The sequence below is a fragment of the Panthera tigris genome, chromosome A2 (genome assembly GCF_018350195.1).
Source record: "Panthera tigris isolate Pti1 chromosome A2, P.tigris_Pti1_mat1.1, whole genome shotgun sequence".
In the NCBI taxonomy this organism is placed as follows: Eukaryota; Metazoa; Chordata; class Mammalia; order Carnivora; family Felidae; genus Panthera; species Panthera tigris.
The window spans coordinates 165,684,915-165,706,925 of NC_056661.1; the positions used below are offsets into that span (position 1 = coordinate 165,684,915).

General features: G+C 52.9%; 1 pseudogene; it reads left to right on the top strand.

Moving 5' to 3' along the window:
- Positions 1-21,001: 21,001 nt before the first annotated feature.
- On the top strand, positions 21,002-21,495 carry LOC102963780 (annotated as a pseudogene).
- The last annotated feature ends 516 nt before the right edge of the window (positions 21,496-22,011 follow it).

Genomic DNA, 22,011 nt, shown 5'->3' on the forward strand with positions numbered 1-22,011 from the left:
CTGCTGCTGCCGGAACCACCAAGGACCACTGGAGCCCCAGGAGGCCGGCGGCAGGGACTCATCCAGACTGACCACAGGGCCGGCCAGCAGACCCACTCTGTGCACCGTGAGGCGAAGTCAGGCCGGTGCTGCACGCACCATCCAACCTCTAGAAGCCCCCGCCCGACCAGCGGATCCCGCTGGCACTTGTACCCTCGGCACAAACCTACAGCTGGTTCAGATAAGCCCCCAAAGTCTGGGTGTCCCTCTCTCTCCGGTGCACGTTGCCACGGGCACACGTCCCGGGTCCCCTTGGGGAAGCTCCGACGAGGACGTACCGCTCACCTCTGTAACCAGGACGCGGGGCGCTTCCTCAGAGGGACCCACTCTTCCCATCTGTCGAAGGGCTCCGAGGCGATGAGCGGGCTCAGGTCTGGCAGACTGCGGGAGATGCCTTCGAAGTGGAGTAACCCTTCCAAAATCATCACGGACGGAGGCCGCAGGGACCTCTGCGTCCTCCATGCACCACCTTCTGGAAGGAGAGAGGGGTTCTTGGGCCAGGTAACTCCCAGCGAAGGGTGGCCATGGGCCACCTGCTGCTGACGATCACTTGAGGAGGGGTCTCTGAGGACCCCCCCCCCCACCTCACACCAGGCGGCACTGCCATCCCCACCGCGGGTTCCAGGGCATAGTCCACGCACCTGCCCACGAGCCACCGCTTGGCCTTCTAGAAACACCCAACCTACGTAAACCCTTCACTATTCTACTCAGGTCCAAGAGTTGATTAATTTACAGGAGTTCTTTGTACATCGGACATTACGAACACCTCTACTCTTCTACCCACCTGCAAACACTATCAATGATCTTCACTGAAGAGAACTCCTTTTTTTTAATTTTTTTTAATCTTTATTTATTTTTGAGACAGAGAGAGAGCATGAGCAGGGGAGGGGCAGAGAGAGTAAGACACAGAATCCGAAGCAGGCTCCAGGCTCTGAGCTGTCAGCACAGAGCCCAATGTGGGGCTCGAACCCACGAACGGTGAGAACATGACCTGAACCAAAGTCCGATGCTTAACCAACTGAGCCACCCAGGTGCCCCTGAAGAGAACTCTTTAATCAGGAGGCAACCACTCCAAAATTGATTCACCCTATGACCTTAGGTCTTCTGAAATGTCTCCTCCCCCAAGATCACGAAGATATTCCACTACATTTTCTTCTGTAACTGCATAGTTTTTCAAAAATCTGTAGGGAGTTTAACTCTGTATGGTGTGTGAAGTTAGGATACAACATCCTTCTCCATTTAGCAACTCTATTATGCCAAACTGCCTCTGAAGTCAGAGCGTGTCCTTCCGCAATGGAGGGACCGCTCACCAGACAGCAGCCTCCTATATTCGGGCATCCATTTCTGGGTCCCCCCGTCCTACATCCCTAGGCCGGTCCCTGGGACCTCATCCTGCTCCACTGGGCTGGTCCCTGGGCCCCCCCATACTGCATCCCCAGGCTGGTCCCCGGACTCCCGTCCTGCTCTGCTGGGCTGGCCCCTGGGACCGCCCCCACCCCCGTCCTGCACCCTCAGGCTGGTCCCTGCACCCCCCCTCCTGCTCCGCTGGGCTGGTTATCAGTTCTCTCTCTGGTTTGGCTGGGTGTTCTGTGTTTATTGTGGTCTTTTAATACCCCTTAATATGTGGGAGGGGATTTTCCTGTTTGATCTTCTTTTACGAGAATTGCTAGGTTATTCATGCACCTTGATTTTTCCAAATGAATCCATTTCTTGAGTTCCTGAAAGAAATCTTGCTGGAATTTTTATTGAAATTACATTGAAATTATCAATTAATTTAGGATAAATTGACATCTTCACTAAGTTAAACTGTTGGATCCATGAGCGTGATGTGTCTTTCCATTAATTAAAATCTCCCTTGGGGCACCAGGGAGGCTCAGTCAGTTGGGCGTCCGACTGCAGCTCAGGTCGTGATCTCGGGGTTCACGAGTTCAAGCCCCGCGTCCGATTCTGTGCCGACAGCTCGGAGCCTGGAGCCTGCTTCAGATTCTGTGTCTCCCTCTCTCTCTGCCCTTCCCGCTCTCGTGCACGCACTCTCTCTCTCAAAAATAAATAAACATTAAAAAAATTTAATGAAATAAAAAAAATGCAAGTAAATAAGTTCTTTCCAGGACGACGTTTGCTCCCGTGATGTTGGAGCTACTGTTTTGCCCGTTTAATCGCCGGACGGAGGACCCTACGCCTTCAGGAGGAGTTTCAGCAGCAGCCGTCGGCCTTCCGCGTGCTTGTCTGCACCTCCCCGGGAGCCAGGCACTGTCTGGCGCTGTCCGCCCCTCTGACTGTGATTCAGCAGTCACTGGATCTACAGAGATCATTCCAGAAACCCCAGAATGGATCCACCGTAACCCAGAACCTGTGGTTCTGGAAACGCACCTCCAGAGGAGTTGAGAGAAGCTTCAGGAAATAGATAAGGTGAAAGAACTTGCAGCTGCCATCGCCAGGGCAAGTCCTGTGTGCCACTGGCGGGCAGGTGGCTGCACAGGGGCCGGTGTGCACCTGGGGAGCGTGCTTGCTGCACGGGGAAGCAGGTGCCCGAACGCCATCACGTGCATCAGGCCCCGTGCTGGGTTCCTGCTGGGACCCCCACCGTGCAGGCCAGGAAACTGAGGCTCGGTGGCTTCCCGAGGGCAGACGGCAGGCCGACCCAGGACTAGAAGCACATTCCACATCGCCTCTGCTCCGGGGGGCCCTGCTCCTCCCAGGCGCCTTATCAAAGCGAAGTTCAGCCAGGGAAGCAAACACACACCTGTGCTGTTTCGGACCTGTACCTGCACTACATCCACACTCAGGTTCAAGGCCGTGACTTCTGTTACCGACAGGGCAGTGAACGAAACTCTGGCCCAGTGTTTATGGGCTCCGGGCTCAAAACAATTTCATCCTTCTAATGGCCCACAATTATCACAACACGAGGGGAGAAAGCCTCGTGGTTTTGGTGTCACTTATTTTGGTTCACCTAAAAGTACCAGGTAATTGAGTGGACTGTACAGTGTAGGGACATAAAGATTCACCCAGATATTTTTTTTAACATTTATTTATTTTTGAGAGAGAGAGAGAGAGAGAGAGAGAGAGAGAGAGAGAGAGAATGAGCAGGGGAGGGGCAGAGAGAGGGAGACACGGAATCCGAAGCAGGCTCCAGGCTCCGAGCTGTCGGCACAGAGCCCGATGCGGGGCTTGAACCCACAAACGGTGAGATCATGACCTAAGCTGAAGTTGGACACTTAACGGACTGAGCCACCCAGGCGCCCCTACACTCAGATATTCTCAGAATCCATTTGGGGGAGCTCAATCACCTGATGCATTGCATGGACACTGCTGACTGAAATGAAGGACAGTTTGATTACTAAAAGTAATCACAGCTAGTAAAAGTTTGTCATTTCTTCATAACGATGTAGAAGTAGCTAATCTGAGATCATGGAAGCCACTGCAGAACTTTCTGGGTGATATTGTGATTTTTGTGGGACTTTCTGTGTGTGTGTGTGTGTGTGTGTGTGTGTGTGTGCTGAAATTTACATGCATATTAAGTGTTTTAAATGCAGGGGGGGGCGTCATCACAGCAATAACATGTGCAGAGGTTAAGAAAGGAGACGCACGGAGCCAATCCTGGGGGGCCGTTTGCACAGAGAGAGGACGGTGCTAAGTCTCTGCAGATGTGCAGTTGCAGGGAGAACAGCAATGCTCCAAGCCAGAGAGGGGGATCCGCCTCTGCTCCCTCACTGTTAGCACCCCTGGGGGGTGAGGATCCCATACCGTTGGATGAGTGAATGGGGCAGGAGTCGTGTGGTACTGGGGGACATCTGCAGACCCTTCCCAGGCACTCGGTGCCCTCGCCACCTTCACCAGGTTGTGGAGGCAGAACTACCCCAGAAAGTGCGGCTCCTGGCTATGCCCCGGGGCTGCCCCGGCGGGGGCGGGGGGGGGGGGGGGGGGGAGGAGCGCGTGCCCTGAGCCTCGCCCCCTCGCCCTCACCCCTCACCGAGTGGGGTCTGGCATGCTTGCCCTGCCTGGCAACAGGTGGCACTGAGGACCCAATCCTGCCCCGGAAGGAACAGTAAGATGCTGCTGGCAAGGATGGGTCCAGGTCAAGGCCTTTCCCCTCTACCCTGATCGCACGGGACCTGCAGGCGTCTGACTTTTGGCTCCTACAGGGTGACACATCCCTGCTTGAGGTTTCCGGTTCAGGACACTGTGACCTGTGCCGGTTCGTGGGTGAACTGCACGGCACTTAGTGTGGAGCATTATTAGGGCAAATGCCCTCATGCTCTCAATTCTGTTTTGGGTTTTGTTTGTTTTTAAGTTTCTTTTTCTTCCTTCCTTTCTTTCCTTGTTCCTTCCTTCCTTCCTTCCTTCCTTTTTTTCTTTCTTTCTCTCTTTTGACAGAGAGAGAGAGAGGGGAGGGGCAGAGAGAGAGGGAGACACATAATAAATTTAGAGTCTGGGGAGGGTCCTGGCACTCACGTTTTCTTTATTTTTTTCTATTAAGTGTTTTTTAATGTTTATTTATTTTTGATAGAGACACAGAGCACGAGCAGGGGAGGGGCAGATTGAGAGAGAGAGAGAGAGAGAGAGAGAGAGAGAGATGCGGAATCCAAAGCAGGCTCCGGGCTCCGAGCTGTCGGCACAGAGCCCGATGAGGGGCTTGAACTCATGAACCACAAGATCATGACCTGAGCCGAAGCTGGACGCTTACCCGACTGAGCCTCCCAGGCAACCCCTCAAGCCTGTTTTTAATGGATACGTATTTCCATGGGCAAAACCAGAGCCCAACCGGCAATGAAGGCTGAGAGAGGGGACAGTCAGACGAGAGGCCGCAGACTGAGCAGAAGGGACACAGGAACTGCGAACTGGCCCCCAGTGCCCACGGGGCATGGACGGGGTGACGGGGAAGGCAGACGGCCCCCAGCACTCTGAGAAGCAAGGACTCTAGGAGGGAGACGGGGGTGTCTGCGTGGAGCCCTCTGCCACAGGGCACATGGAGCGAGCAGTCACCGTCTTGCACCACAGAACAAAGGTGGCTCTGACTTCCGGCAGGTGTGCTGCACGCTGGCTGGGAGTGCAGGGGGCACACGGGGCAGGGCGCTGCTCTGCACTCCAGAAGCCGACCTTGCAGCGGAGAGTTTAAGGATAAAAGGGTGGAGGCACTGGCCACAGGGGATGTAGGAGCTCGAACCTCCAGATCTGTGGGGGACGGAATTAAAAGTTAGTTTATGGGGGGCACCTGGGGGGCCCCGCCGGTTAAGTATGAGACTTCAGCTCAGGTCACAATCTTGAGGTTTGTGAGTTCAAGACCCACATTGGAGTCTCTGTTGTCAGCACAGAGCCTGCTTCCGATTCCGTGTCTCCCTCTCTCTCTGCCCCTCCCCCGCTTGCACGAACGTTTTCTCTCTCTCTCTCTCTCTCTCAAAAAAAAATAAAATAAAAAATAAAATAAAATAATAATAATAATAATAATAATAATAAAAATAAATAGGGGCACCTGGGGGGCCCAGTCGGTTAAGTATCCGACTTCGGCTCAGGTCATGATCTCACAGTTCGTGAATTCGAGCCCCTTGTCGGGCTCTGTGCTGACAGCTCAGAGCCTGCTTGGGATTCTCTGCCTCCCTCTCTCTGCACCTCCCCAACTCATGCACACATTCTCTCTTGCAAAAATAAATAAGCATTTTTTTTTAAGTTGATTTATGGGACAAAGTGACATCCAGCACCTGTATGGAAGGATGAAGATTTAGACAGAAGGAAGAGAGGCATTCCAGAAGACACAACATAAGTAAAGACTGAGAGGAAAAAAGAAACTGGTCTGGTGGGCGAAGATGAACGCCAAACCCACAGGGTTGGGGGTGGGGGCAGAAGGAGGAAGGAATGAGGGAGGGAGGAGGCTGGGGGAGGGGAGAGGCTGGGGAAGATGAGGGGAGGGAGAAGGCTGGAAAAGGGGATTGGGTGGGGAGGGAGAGGGGAGGGAGGAGGCTGGGGGAGGGGGGGAGAGGCTGGAGGAGGAGAGTGGGAGGGGAGAGGGTGGGGAGGGAGAGGGGAGGGAGGAGGCTGGGGGGGGAGAGGCTGGAGGAGGAGAGTGAGAGGGGAGAGGGTGGGGTGGGAGAGGGGAGGGAGGAGGCTGGGGGAGGGGAGAGGCTGGGGGAGGGGAGGGGCGGGGGCCTCTGGCAACAAGGGTGAAGAAAGCATGGCAAAGAAGCACCAGCAGGAAGGTGCAGTCGGGCATAGATACGGGTCGCTGACATCAGAAAGCGTGAGTTGGGGTCCCGGACAAGCCCCTGACTCTTTCAAGGCCTGGGTGTCCTCAGCAGAGGAGGGCAGCTGGCTGCTCACACCCTCAGCAGAGAGGCCTCTGGAGTGACACCGGAGGGGGGGGCGGGGCAGGGCAGCTATGGAAAGGGTGAGGCAGGGCCCTCCCCCCAGGACCTCGGGCCCACAGAGCCGCAGGCCATCAGCCCAGAGTCTGTTTGGTGGCCTGGAAATGCAGAGGGGTACAGAAGACATGGAGAATGTCCATGTTGCTCTAACATTTTACCCCGAGGATGCAGGGCTTTCAGGAAAGAGACGTCCGCTAAGATCTGAAGGCCTGAAATTACAGGATCAGGAAGCAGAAGAATCAGAAAACTGTAAACGTATGATCCGCAATGATCCGCGAGCTCATCATCCCGGATCCCACCGCGTCACACTCACATGGGCTGGCCCTCAACCCTGGGTTTGTCTTCAGCCCCGTCATCGAGATGATGGTGGCCCTGCTCCTCACGGCCCCTTGATATGCCCATCCTGGCTCTTTGCAACTGTGCCCTTTCCTTGTGTCCAAGCCCATGAATGCTGAGGCCAACTGCCAGCCCCTGCCTCGTGACTGTGGCCGTGAAAGTTGTCCTTCTTTTCAGGAACTGCCTGCCCAAATTCCGGCCCCGGCTGCCACTGGGTCTGTCCACAGACAGACACGTCCCGGGGACCCCGTGACTCACCACCTCCACCCTGACGCCAGACCCCACAGCCCCAGCAGAATGACAATGAAGTAAGTCTCCGTTTACAGAACCAATCACCCAACAGGTATTTATGGGCACTGTCGTAGGTATAAAGACGTTTTTCTGGGTGCCTATAACATAGTTAGAAAAATGAGAAAACCCCATCTCCAGTAATAACACACAGAGACACCACATGCCTTCAGAGGAAGGAGAGGAAGCGCTTCAGAAAGATTTCACGAAAAAGTCTGAGCTTGAAGTGAAGAATGGGACAGGTTTGGGAGAGGTGGAGAAGAGTTTTAAGCAAGAAAACGGCCCGTTTGCACGCATGCTGTCCTCACAAAGTCTGCCCTTGGTGCTGAACCTTAGGGCCTCTGTGTCCTCGCCTTTAAGATCGGGGTAGCACCAGATCTCACTCAAGCATTCTATGATGGTGATTACATCTTGATTTTCAAGTAAAATTTCTGGGATTAGCAGGAAAAACAAATCTAGATAGCTGTCCATTTCGGTTTCCTTTACAAGTTGCAACTGTGTTTATTTTTCTCATCTTGGTAAGGAAAGCTCACCGTCTGTGTTTGCAGACCCTCCCTCGTACTCAAATCTGGTTTTACATTTCATAAGGGAGGGACAGGCACTCCCTGTGTGCCTGTGACCTGAAAAAGGCTGAAAGCCACCCAGACTGTTTCTGTCGTGGAACCCCGTGGGCACCCACAGCCCCTGGAGACGCGTCTGCTATTCAGGGAGTGTTCCCAGGTCTGGAAGCCATGGTCGGCACTGACTTGTCGGATAGGAGGATGGTCGGGGAAAGAAAGGGACAGGGAACAGGGGCACAGGCCCTGGGGTGGGGAGGGGGTGTCTGAGCTGCTAAATAGCCCTCCCTGCTGCTGCCCTAGCCCTCAGTCTTCAACCGAAGACGCGGGAAGGCCGTTAGTAAGTGTCCCAAACACATCCAAGATCTAAGGTCTTTATGTAGTGTGACCGGGACAGGTGAGGATTCAAGCAGTAGGTTCGGGCTCAGTCCAGGCAGGTGAGGGATTGGAATTCGTGAGGCCCCCTGGCAAGTATCAGGGCGCGCTTGTAAAGAGATAATTCAGGCACTGACGAATGGAAGTTCAAAGCCAGTGACACAGAGAGAAATCTGAGATACGGAGTTCAAAGTCGACGGCAGCAAGAACAAATTGCCACCGCGTCTCGAGCTGCGAATGTGGGCTCCTTGCAAGGCTCCGCCCGCACCTCGGGTCGGGGCGGGGCTGAGCTGGAGGTGCGGGCGCGGCTTTGAAGTCCCCCCGGATGACGGCGAGGGCAAGGACCCGGCGGGCGGGGCGAGGGAGGGGACAGCATCAAAGAGCACCGTTTGCTCAGGGTTGGGCCTATCTCCAGTTACAGCCGCATAATCCACGGTGTTCACCACTGTTTGCTTAGGTTTAACGCGGAGTTAGAATTCTGGTTTTGCTTCTCACTTAGGAAAAAAACAGCTTTGTGCAGAGAGGTTACTAAGTAAGACTTTTGAGAACTCTGTTCGCCCTCATAGGGTGACTTTTGGCTTGTAACCTGATCCCTGGCAGGTTACTGTTGGTGTATAGAATTTCCAGAAGACTGGAAGACATTCGGAAGACATTCTTACTGAATACTGGCCTGCCCTGGTAACCACCCAGGCACGTCTACCTGCCAAGCTCCAGGCCGAGAGTGTGGGGTCCTGGGACCGAGAAAGGTGTGGAGACCGCCTTGCCTTCTCCACCGTCGAGGACTTAGGACATAATGAAAGTGCATGAAGAATTCGGCCCATCAAGCTTTCAGACTGTCTTCTAGCTGACTGAATGCCGTCAGCCCAACAAAAGCCAATGGCTCTGAACTACAACTCTGAGATCCAACACAGCGGGTTCGGGCCCCAGGAAGAAGCAGCACGACGCTGCCGGGGGCCTGGAGAGCAGTTTTCCCGAACAGGTGGTGTGGACGCGCCGTCCACGGTGGGAGAGGTGCGTCCCGCATAGAGACGTCCGGGGCCCTCCTGAACACAGGGCACCTGACGCACGGGCATGTGTTCAACGCACCTGGGACAAAGCGTGTTCACACACGCCCCTCGGTGCAGAGACCTCTCCTAGGTCAAGGTCACGGCCGGATTTGCACGTGAGCCTGTGGCCAAGTTCAAGCATTGTGGCACGAGCTGTTCGTCTTCAGATCCAAACCCCCGGACTCACGTCAGACTGCAGCACTTGGAGAAGGATGGGCCGCCGTCCCCAGAAGTGGCAGGCTGTGTCACACGAGGGGCCTTGCTTCCTGTATTACTTCTCTCCTAATAAACCACACATTTACGTGAAGGAAAAGTCAAGACACTCTAGTGTGTGACACACACGACACATCCTCTCCACAAGTGTCTGCTGAGCACGTCCTAGTCCATCCACCGCTGGGTCAGAAAATGAGAGGGAACCAGAACAAATCACAGAAACTGCTCCTGTCCCCAGACACTCTGCACGTCGCATTGAGAAGCAAGGCATTCCCACAAAGAAATCTAAGCAAGTGCCCAAATGGCTTGAAACAGGGAACACACAGTGCTATGAGGGTCCAGACAAGGGGGAATCAACACTGGCTGCAGGGACGAGACCTCCCGGAGGCAGGTCCTGGAAGGCTCCTGGGTGACCCAACAGATACAGCAGGTGGCAGTGACGTGGGGTAGGTGGAGAAGGTAATCTAAAACAGGAAAACAGCCAGGGGCGCCTGGGTGGCTCCGTGGGTTGAGCGTCTGACTTTGGCCCAGGTCATGATCTCACAGTTTGTGAGTTCGAGCCCCGTGTCAGGCTCTGTGTAGACAGCTTGGAGCCCGTTGGGATCCTTTCTCCCTCTCCCTCTCCCTCTCTGCCCCTCCCCTCTTCTCTCTCTCGAAAATAAGTAAACATTAAAATAAATAAAATAAATACAACAAAACAGGAAAACATCTACAGCCAGGGTGGGAGAGGACGTGTGGGGAGATGCAGGGTTGCAGGGCCACCGGGCGGGAAAAGCAGCGGCCCTGCGCCGCGTCCCCATGATTCCCACACCAACGGTCTCCGACTGCAGATAAACAGGAAAGGACAGCACGTCACATCCTTGGCTTCATCAGAGCTCGGACAATCCACTCTCAGTGGCCACTGGCCGGGTGTTGAGGCGTCGGGCACAAATGGGTACCACCGGAGACAGGAGCGCATCCAGGGGGCACCCCCCGCCCCCCGCCGCAGGCACCCCGCCCTGGGAAGCAGGGTGTTACCTGGGGACATGGAAGAGCTTGACGGGGGTGTAGGGGGAGGGCGGCACAGGGAGGTGAACCGCGCAGCTGCGGGGAGGGGGGGAACACATGCAAAGATTCTCCCAAGTTTTGTTCCGACCACTGCTGAGGGACAAGCCCAGCATGCCCCTGCTGCGTCCTGCCGTCCCAGGACAGGGTCAGGATTGTACCAGAATGCACCAATCACGGCACAGCCGTCCTAGTCCCGTCTACGAACGGACAAGACCGATGCTGGATCTACACCCGCAAACCGGCACCCGTCCCGCACCCGCCTCAGCAGAGCAGCGCCGCCCTGCCGGCTGTGCCGGCCACAGACACTGGATCCTCCTCCGCATCCGGCTCTCGTGCCCAACCCCCCTTCCGCCGGCAAAGCGTGCGGCGCCTTCCGCAGGGCACACCGGCCACAGTACCGCGCGGCCCGTCACGGCCACGCCCCCGGCCTCAGCCACACCCTAGCCACGCCCCCGGCCTCGGCCACGCCCACCGGTCCCCCTGCGCTTCCGCCGGGGCCCCGCCATCTTGTTTCGAACAGAAGGCCCGTTACAGAAAAGAAAAAAGCGCCGGTGTCGGCGGGGACGCAGAGCCGCCAGAACGCTGCGCCACTGGCGGGCCGCCGGGTGGTGGTGCCGGTGCGATGGGAGCCGCGGACGGCCCCGCACGGGGCTAAACACGGAACTGCGTCCCACGCGGGAGTCCACGGAGCGGGCAGGGCTCCGACACGTGCTTCCCACGCTCACCGCGGCACCGCTCCTGGCGGCCGGGAGGTGGAAAGCAGGCAGAGGGCCATCCACAGGTGCGCCGACAAACACATGTGGTTGCCGAGACACACGTTGTTCATCTGTGGAACAGAAGATTATTCAGGCTTAAAGAGGAAGGACATCCTGACACCTGACATCCTGACGTTGGTTACCACGTGGACCGGCCTTGAGGACGCCGTGTTCAGTGAGATAAGGCGGTCACGAAGGGGCGAGCGCCGTGGGACTTACGGGGCCCCTGGATGCGTCACATCCACAGAGACAGTAGAGGGTGGGTGCTGGGCGCTGGGGGAGGGGAAGTCGGGGGTTAACGGGGACAGATGGAGAGGGTTGACGAGATGGAGAGGGTCCTGGCCATGGCGGCGGCGATGGTGGCACAAAGGGAATGTGCTCGGTGCCAGGGTTCACTTCAAGACGATTAAACAGGGACAGGTTATCTGACTCCTATTTTACCACAGTAGAAAAAAGAGAAGCCAGAGCACTGGTTTTCAGACGCGGATCAGACCCGCCGCTCCTGCGCTTGCAACCCTGCGGTGGCTCCCGTCCGGTCTCCGAGACGCTGTCCCCTGGCACAGGCTGCCTGTGGTCCCTTCTCTGCACACCCCACCCCCGCGACTGGCACAACCCTCTGTGGCCTCGTTCCCCCCGCACTTACCACCATCTGACACAGCAGGGACTACTTACCGGCTTATTTATTCTCTCTCTCTCTCTCCTGAAATAAGAATAGAAGTTCTATTAGGGACAGATTTCTCCTCTTTTACCCTAAATATCCATAACAGTGCCTGGCACACAGCAGGCACAGTTAGGTCAATTCCTAATTCTTAACATCTGTTGAGCAAGTGAGCGAATGAATGAATGAATGGATGGATGAGTCAAGTTTAATTATGTCAGAGACAGAAAGAGTGTTTTCTTTAAAATATTAGCTTTTGGGGCGCCTGGGTGGCTCAGTCGGTTAAGCGTCCGACTTCGGCTCAGGTCACGATCTCGCGGTCCGCGGGTTCAAGCCCCGCGTCGGGCTCTGGGCTGATGGCTCAGAGCCTGGAGCCTGCTTCCGAGTCTGTGTTTCCCTCTCTCTCTGCCCCTCCCCCGTTCATGCTGTGTCTCTCTCTGTCTGAAAAATAAATAAACGTTAAAAAAAAATTTTTTTTTTAAATAAAATAAAATAAATTTAAAAAAAATAAAATATTAGCTTTTGGGGGACCTGGGTGGCTCAGTCGGTTAAGCATCCAACTCCAGCTCAGGTCACGATCTCGTGGTTCATGAGTTAGAGCCCTACACTGGGCTCTGCCATCGGCACAGAGCCTGCTTCGGATCCTCTGTCCCCCTCTCCTGTCTCTTCCCCACTTGCACTCTCCCAAAAAATAAACACTAAAAAGTAAATAAAATACTAGCTTTTTCTAAAATTGATTCCTTATATATCGTTTTCCTTTGTCTGAAGGTAATGCTGTTAAAAAGAAATCCCTATGGCCAATGTGTACGTAAAGCACAAAAACATAAAGAATTAGGCAGAAAGTGGCTTTACGACAATGTCATCCTATCATTGACGTTTACCACACACATCTCCATCGCCACGACTGTATCACAAACGCATACACGTGCGTGTGTTAAAGAGGCTTTGACAAATGTCACATCAAGAAGCAGTTGTAAGAACAACATCTTCACTTGATGTTCCCCTGTAGGTTATTTCTGTGATAAAGTTTCCAACTCTGGCTTCTTCCGCAAGCCGCAAGGAAGAAATGCACATTTGAAGCTCCACACACGAGTGAAAACCCCTCTCGAGAAGCCGATAATATTCAAACAAATAGCTGGATGTTTTGGAAGAGAAGAGCATTCTTTACCGGGCAGCATTTTCTCCTAAACCTCAGCTGTCAACACGGGCGACGACCCCACCTATCAGATGTCACGGGGTACCTGAGTCCCCTGGCCCGCCGGCCACTTAAAATACTTGATTTCCTTTTGCTCAGAACAAGTTCCAATTATCTCCCTGCAAACCGAGGCTGTTGTCTTCCTGGCGTTAACTGTCTGAACTGGCGCAGCGGCGGCCGGGGCGGCCTCGGTCACTGGCGGCTGTCAAAGACCACTCGGTTTTTACAGATCACACAGGACAGACACAGCTTCGCACAGACAACAGGGGAAAGACCGTAGCTTCAGGGAGCACTGTGTGTTGCAAAAAATACAAAAGAGTCGTGCTGTTGTGCCCAGAAAGGGATCATTTCTGGATATTCTGCCTTCCCATGCTTTGTTCTAAAGTGATGGGGAACAGGGGTACCTGGGTGGCTCAGTCAGTCGAGCGTACGACTTTGGCTCGGGTCACGATCTCACGGTTCACAAGTTCAAGCCCTGTGTCAGGCTCTGTGCTGACAACTCAGAGCCTGGAGCCTGCTTTGGATTCTGTGTGTCCCCCTCTCTCTGCCCCTCCCCCACTTGTTTTCTCTCTCTCTCTCTCTCTCTCTCTCTCTCCCTCCCTCCCTCTCTCTCTCTCTCAAAAATAAACACTGAAAAAAAATTTTAAAACTCAAGTGATGGGGAATAAAACACCAGCTGGCTAATTGTCAGGAGCACCGGGAAGGTCCGGGCAAACAAAGTAAATTTGGAAACAGAGAAAATGAGGCAGGTTCTAATGGCTCACGATCAATGCAGATCTGTTGTGCTAATAAATGGTTCCTGTGCGGTAAACTGGAAGCAACAGCAGAACGCTTCCTGCCAAATCCTCTAGAAAACACATTTCTCTCCAATTCTTCTCAAGGCAGAAAAGCTCTCATTGCCTGTATAACCTGATTATGTGAGAACACATGGGCAGCCACCATTGGCTGGCGCCTCGGTCCCCCAGCCTGGAGACACTGGAGGGAAGAGGGAAGGAGAGGCAGGGTCTCCTCCCTGAGGTCAGTCCCGGGGACTAAGACGCGTGTCGTCCGTGACTCACGATGGAGTTTAGCATCACCGCCACCCCCACCGAGAGAAGGCCTTCTCTTTGTTGACAGGGATACTTCCTCTTTTGCAGTCTACCCTAAGTGTATTTACTTGGGGGAAATGCAGGAGCTAGAATACTCTGTAAGAACACTCGGATTTTTGGAATAAATTCTTGTTTGCCCTGTGTGTCTCCCCTCCCCATCCATGGCCTTGGCTAAGTCGTCCTGACTCTGCCTGGGCCTTTCAGCCGGGCTCACGCACCCGACTACCCTCTTCTCCATCACGCCACCTGTGTTACTGGAGCGGCAGAACAAGATTTACCACCAGATGAAAGCTTTTGATAATTCACTAGCACAATCTGTATCTGTGCTGATTAAATGCGGACCGAGGGAAAGAAAGTTCTGAGCCCGTCAGAAATCCACTGGCTGTGTAACACATTATCATGACAAACTTCTAGCCAAAAAGTCTGAGCAGATGAACAGAGTGATCGCTTCTCCTCCTCTGTACCGTTCCGGCAAATATCTGCAAGCATAATGCTCTATTCCCCAGAGCTGCTTCCCCGCGGCTAACGTGTCAGTACAAAGCCTTGACTCTGGTTCCCCATTGGAACGAGTGTTTTTCAAGATTTTTGTCACATCATTAATAACTTCACTCAAAGATCACACATCTTTACTTCAAATAACGCATTCAACCATGTAGTTAGCGTCTTGCTGACCTCACTTACAAACCACCTTTGACGGTTCGGTAAAAGTATGACTAATTGCTTATCTCGTGTCTTTACTTACAAACTACTTCATAGATGTTGTTAATTATCTCTCCACGGCTGCACAAGTGAGGAATATAAAAAGATGAATTTTTGTCTTTGAAATCATTTCATAAAAATACGTGTGTCTAAGTGCATGCACATAGACAAAGACATTTTGCAGATGAGTTAACTGCAAAACAAGATGATTAGTTCTAAACTTCTGTGCAAGAGTCCTAAGTGAGAAAATCGATACCGTTATCTCAAGGCAGTGCTTTCACATCTAAAGGTGAGATTGTTTGGTTATTTCCGTTAAGTTTATAAACACAAAAGAGAAGTGCACAATGATCTGATCAGCTCTGCCAGGATGTTCCCACTCCTCAAGCGCCAGATGCCGCGTAGGTGCCTTGAAAACTCTTCATATGTTCCAGCCTGGGATGGCTGGGATCCTCGAGGTGGCCGGGGCCTCGGGAACGCCAGTCCCACTGATGGCGAAGCAGAGGAACTCAGCCACAAATATGGATTCTTCTTTTCTTTCACACATTCTCTGGCGTTAAACCATCAACCAATGGCTCCCAAGCACTTCTTACAAACCTAGCGTCTGACCAGCTCATCATGCTTTTAAGCTCAGAAAAGTCAGCCCGTCTCAGTATCGTGTTAATGGCGGGTGGGGATCAGCCCTTGGATTTGGTCAGTTCTACCAAGTGACTCACAAACATCGTTTGGAAAACGATAAAAGCGGTGTTTAGTGCAGCTCATGGGCGTCAGCGCGGCCTGACCAGAATGCACAGCAAAGACCATGCAAAACAGATGGAATTCAAAAAGAAAGAAAAACAAAAGAGAAAACTGGAATCTGCAATAAATGAGCTCAGACCAAATACCCCTGCTTACGCCAAGCTATTTCACCTTGAAAGTCCACCAAAGAGTTTCAATGCGTTAGCCTGCTTTCAGGATCTTGGTTTCAGAGTTTTATAAATCTTAATAGAAAGTATTTAGTTTCAAAGAAAAAAATACCACTGAATATGTACATTTATGTTTGTCAAATGTTGGTTTAGTTCCTACTTGGCTTGTTATTTTGGGGAAGAGTCTGAATAAGTTCATTTTAAAAACTACACTGGTAGATATATAATTTTGGTTCAATTAGATTTTCCTGAATGTGAGCTACCTTTGATTCACGCCCCCCACCCCCCACCCCCCCCGTATTATCTTCACCCGGGGAAGGAGGTGGCCGCAGATATAGAGGGAGAGAAAGAACACATGTGACAGCCTTGAAACGCAAAGCTTTATTTATCTCAAGAACAATAAAGCCAGAGTTCTTTCATTGTCCAGAAATTCTTTCAATGTTTTAAAAAAAATTACTGGAAGTACAGAAAGCTCATCTTTATAAAAATTATTATACCTTTAGTTTGCTTCCTGTGAAAAGGTCAGAGGGCCTAGATCCAATTAATGGTAAAAATCTACTGCAGTCCATGACATAATTTAGTAGTGACTACATTTTATTATTCCTACCGTCTCTGAGACAAAAGCTACCACTGTGTTATAAGCCCATTCAGAAAGAGACTCGTTATATGGACTAAATCTCCAAATATATTGAAAACAAAAAACCAAAAACTCTGCCGTTTCTCTTCGAAGGGAATCGTGCTGTGGCAAATAAATGCAGCCGCCTTGCGTACAAGACGCGGGTCGCAGCAGCCTCACCTCCAAGTTCCTACTGTAAATTAGTCATTAAAGCGAGCACTTCGTACCCGGGGGAGAAAGAGAAGGGCACAGGGAAAATACCTTGCGAGGGTGGCTCGCGTGTCTGCTGTTTGTGGCTCAGGAGTTGAAGTGGGCTCCCCGCAGGGAACGGTCAGAATCCTCTGAGCGCCGGGAGGCTGGGGGAGCCGGGGTCCCTGGTGGCGGAACAGAGGGGCCGCGTGGCTCAGGGACAGTCCTCAGCCCTGCGGCCCCTCCCGGCTCACAAAGGAAGCAGGTGGAAGAGGAAGTGCCACCCCAGAAGGTGCGTTGGGCTGAGGGAGACGGAGCACACTTGCCACCAACCGGCTGGTGCAGGCTGTCCCCGGGGGGGGGGGGGGGGGGGGGGGGGGGGGCACTGCAGGAACCCGCCCCCCGGGCCGGCTGCGCATGATGCGGTCACACCTGCGCCAGAGATCCAGGCAGACAAAAGTCTGCTCTGCCGGCCAGGGTGAGACCCCGCAGGATGGCAGGGAAGACGCCCTCGGTAGCCACGGGCTCGCCCCTTTCCCACGGCCAAGTGCACCACACAGATGCCTATAAGTGCATGAGGAAGGGGAGGCGTCTGGGACCAGGGGCCTCCGGGGTTCTTTGTGCAGCACCCTCAGCAAAGGGGACGCGTCTAACGTGGTGTCACCAACGTGGCCCATGTCATACCTCACGGCCCCATCACCATCATGCCCCACGTCCCCGTCGCCGGCGTGGCCCGGGTCACGCCCCACGTCCCCGTCGCCGGCGTGGCCCGGGTCACGCCCCACGGCTCCACAGGTGCCGGCATGACAGCCAGCCCCCTCCCGCACGACCCCGGTCGCTCTTGCCGCGCACCGCCCTGCACGGCTCGTCCTGGCCTCATCTTCCTAGAAGGCTGGTGACCGTCTGCTGAGAAGCCCCCGCGTCCCCGTGTGCCACGTTCCCCGCAGTCTCCGGGTGGTGTGGACAGTAGACGAGACGCACCAGACCGAAGTCTGCAGACTCTGTCCTCCTGAGAGTCACAGGACCACGTGTGTGCAGTAATACATCTCTAGAGAGCCGTTCCCAGCACCCGAATTCAGTGGTCAGGCCCAGAGCAAGGCAGGGGGACAGGTCAGCGCAGGGGAGCGACCAGCACGTGCAACGGTGCCCCTCCGCATCTCTCCCTGCACGCGTAAGAAAACACCCCCCGAGCGCACGGTAAACATACGAAGAACGAATTCCACGGCGATGTGGGCTGTTCTTTCTTCCCCTGCACGTAACTGAGAAACAGTCAGCCCTCCTTGTCATCAGTCATCGCCGCCCGCCCCCCAGAGCCGGGACGAGCCATTCGGCTCCCACTGTCAGAAGCTTTACAAACCCACACCCGTGTCCTAGGAGGCCTGAGAAAAGGATAAAGCAGAATAGAAGTGGAGCCCCGACTGGGATTCCCGTTCCGGAAGCTGCTTTCACTGTGACAGGTGGGGAGTGAGTGCCTCTTTCATGGTGACTTGTTTTTTGTCCCAGTTACCAGCCCGTCACCTGCTTGCGGGCGAAGGGAACTGACGTGAAAGAGGAACGACTCCGGGTTCTTCACATATCTTGTCACAGGTGTGAACTAAGGGACCAGGGAATGCCCGAGGTCACAGAGCTGGCGGGCACACAGCCTGGGGACAGTCTGCAGGGTAGGGATTATGCGGCGCAAGACGTAGCCCAGCGCAAACACTGAGTACACTCGCCCAGTACTTGGATGACTGAGTCAGGAAGCGTCATTTCCCTTCCCATCCTCTGAGAGCTGCAGGCCTCTACTCCACGGCGACTGGGGACAGAGAGGCACCAGATACTGTGCTTTAAGGATTTTTCACGTTAAAGACATGGCCTCCGTGTGAACATAATAAACATAGACGTTTACGTACCGTTCCCATCATGGAAACCCAACACCATGGTATCTGGGTATGTTTTTCAGTGGTTGGCTACAGTTTAAAAAATTATTAATAGTAATCCTCCCATCAGGGGCGCCTGGGTGGCTCAGTCAGTTAAGTGTCCAACTTTGGCTCAGGTCATGATCTCACGGTTCATAGGTTCAAGCCCTGGTTCATGGGTTCGAGCCCCGCGTCGGGCTGTGTGCTGACCGCTCAGAGCCTGGAGCCTGCTTCGGATTCTGTGTCTCCCTCTCTCTCCACCCTTTCCCTGCTCATGCTCTGTCTCTCAAAAATAAATAAACCTGAAAAAAATTAACAGTGCTCCTCCCCTTAACTGACTGTGGAACGAGGAGATGTGGATGCGGGACGGCCAGTGGGGGCACGAGTGGAGACGGGAACAAATACAGACTCCGAATGACTCCCGGGAGGGCTCTGTCCACATGCCTGCCCGCTCCCCATGTGCTCAGGGAAGGGAGGAACCGGCGGGACCGTCATGTGCTCATCCCCATCCCTGCTCCACGTTCAAGACACCCCACACTCTGGCAAGTCCACTTCCAGAATCTCTGGGGTCTGTCCCGTCCTGTGTCCCTGCTGCCCCCTAATGCAGCCATCCAACGTCTCATGAAGGATTTCATCTCTCCTTACTTAGAACTGACCACCGGGGCACCTGGGCGGCTCCGTTGGCTAAGCGTCCAACTTTGGCTCAGGTCATGATCCCACGGTCTCTGAGTTCGAGCCCCACGTCGGGCGGTGTGCTGACAGCTGGGAGCCTGGAGCCTGCTTCCGATTCTGTCTCCCTCTCTCCCTGCCACTCCCCTGCTCGTGCTGTCTGTCTCTCTGTCAAAAATAAATAAACATTAGAACTGACCACCATGTCGCCGCTGTCTGGTACAATGCCTGGCACACAGTAGGTGTTCATTAAGTACCCTCCAAATAAATGGCTAAGAGAAGGGAGTTCTCTCCCAACTCTCGCTTCCCTCAGTCATTCCGTCCTGCGTGCCGCGAGAGTCATCTTTCGAAAGCTCTCATCTGCTTTAAGAACTGAGGGGTGAGAAATATTCTCCTGTGAGAAAGAATAGGCACTTCTTAATCTCAAAATATATGTTCAGCAGGAGGACTATTTTTGTAAAAATAAAGGATAACCCGACAGAATGCACAATAGAACTGTAATTTCAACAACGGAATTCACCCCGTTCTTTTGAAGCGTCGGCAGTATATATTACTCTGCATTAGCGACAATGATAAATAGTGTTTTCAAGATTCAAACACATCAATTACAGCGTTCCTGGGTATTCAGACGTCTTTTCCTGTTCCATTTTGTACACAGATCCTCTCAGACTTCAAATCAACGCTTCAAAAATATTTATTCGTTAATTGTAAACCCACAGTGGCCGTTCTTAGCTTTAATATTCTTGTGAAAACCAGGAAAACCAAATTTGCCTTGAGCAAAATGTATTCATCATACTAAACGACGTATGGTTTTGTTATCTGTCCAGATAAAAAGAATACTGCTAAGGTTAGAGGTAAAAGTAAATCTTAAACGTGTTTTCCAAACCAGTTTGTCACCGAGGGCTAAAACTCCAATCTTCTGTGCCAAATGTTATTCTGTGCATCCATTCCTCTAGTAAAAATAAGTCACTCACATTTTAGTATAATTTACCCTTAATAAATCACTTTTCTACAAGTAGAACGGGAGAACAGAGCAGAAAAATGGGAAGGTGGTGGTGCAAAAGCATCAAGATTTTGCTTCGCACAAGCCACGTGTAGGGACACTCTCTCCCCACCTCTCCTGAAAATCAAGATTTGGGAAGAAAGAGTTTTCCTACTCTAACAGACGAGAATGGAGACTGGGGGAAAAAATCTTAAATACAGTCTTTGATGAATCTCTTACCCACCACTTGGAACACTCTCCAAAATCTAGTGAACCTAGAATACCAGCAGCCCTAATTCCTGAATTCCATTTTTAAAATAATAAATTAACGTTTCAAGAACCTGCAACACGGCGCCACCTGGTGCCGGCAGAGGGAAAGGAGGTTCCAGCCAAGGGACTGTCTGGTGCCCTTTGTTAGCTCCAGTGAGGGAAACGGAAAAACACAACAGTTGTCTGTCATCACGTTAAGTCCCAGCGTGCTACTAAAAACAAATATCGTGTGAAAATAAACTTGGAAATTATTCATAGCTTATCCCCAATGATCTTATTTTGGGAGGGAATACATCACATTCTGCTGATATCAACACTGAGTTCTTGCAACGCGGCCACTCGGCCAAGTCTTTCCGTGTCAATATATTTTTAAATCCTAAGAGCGTTTCCCAAGTGCACATGCGAGTGACATTTCTTTGTCGTGGGAAGTCGCCCCACGAACGGGAGCTTCCTCACTGAAATACTGTTCCTGAGGGAGCGGGGTCCCCCTCCCAGAGGGTAAATTGAGAACCCCAGATCCAAAATTGACTTGGAAATTCAAAATAATCAGGGAAATAAAAGTGCACAGAACTCGGCCGAGTACCTCTCCTCCCCAGGACACCAGCACCGTCTCAGAACCGCGTCCACACGGAAATGTGCGTGACGGAAAGTCCCCTCCCGAGGAGCCCTGGGACGCCGAGTCCCTGGCGGCGGAGGGGGAGGCCGCACCGGCAGGCGGGTGGGCCCGCCACGGCGGGCGCAGGTGATTCGTTCCGCCACTTTCAACCTGAAAACGGTGGGCCCAGGAAGTCTTACTGGTTCCAGGTAAAAGCAACACCTGACGATGTCGGGCGAAACGGCGAGCACCAGCAGCATCGCCCAGGCGCGGGGAACTGTGCCACCGAGGATGGAGCCCCCACCCCCCGGGGAGAGAATCAAGGTGTCAAAGGCATTCACGGACCCCGTGTCCTACTGCGAGGAGCACGCCAGGAGCGACCCCGTGCTGATCCGACACCAACCTCGAAGACCCTGTCAAGGATAAAAAAAACTTGCATCATCTTACAGAGGACCACGGAAACAGTCCCTCGCCTGACCGCCATGAAGCCAGTCACGGGCAGTTCCTTGGAGGACATTTACCTTCAGCCTCTTGGTAACCACTCCTAGTGACCACAGTACCCTAGCCTGGAATGACTCACTCCGACTCTTGATGTCCCAAGCTGCCCTTTCTCCAAAACACCTCCTTCAGACCTAATACAGAATAATGATCTTCTTTTCCACGTGATGACCACGGCGTCCTATTGGCTTACTGCTTCAGACAGGTCGGCTTGAGCCATTTTATTTTATTTTTTTTTTAATTTTTTTTTTTTAACACTTATTTATTTTTCAGACAGAGAGAGACAGAGCATGAACGGGGGAGGGGCAGAGAGAGAGGGAGACACAGAATCAGAAGCAGGCTCCAGGCTCCGAGCCATCAGCCCAGAGCCCGACGCGGGGCTCGAACTCACGGACCGCGAGATCGTGACCTGAGCCGAAGTCGGACGCTCAACCGACTGAGCCACCCAGGCGCCCCGGCTTGAGCCATTTTAAAAAACATGACCATATACTCTTAAATATATGAATAACCCAGTCCTATCAAGAGCTAAACTACCTAAGTACCCGTCTGGGTGAAAATGGCAAGAACAACTTACTGAAACCTTTATGTCATGGTATGTTTTTGATAGGGTTGTGCCAACCTGTGCAGCGTATATGGGTGAGGGGCGTCCTGTGTATGTACACGTATCGATGCTTATTTCCTTATTAAAATTTCTCTCTCCATGCCACCAGTTCAAAGAAAAAAGAAAGCTTCCCTCCCAA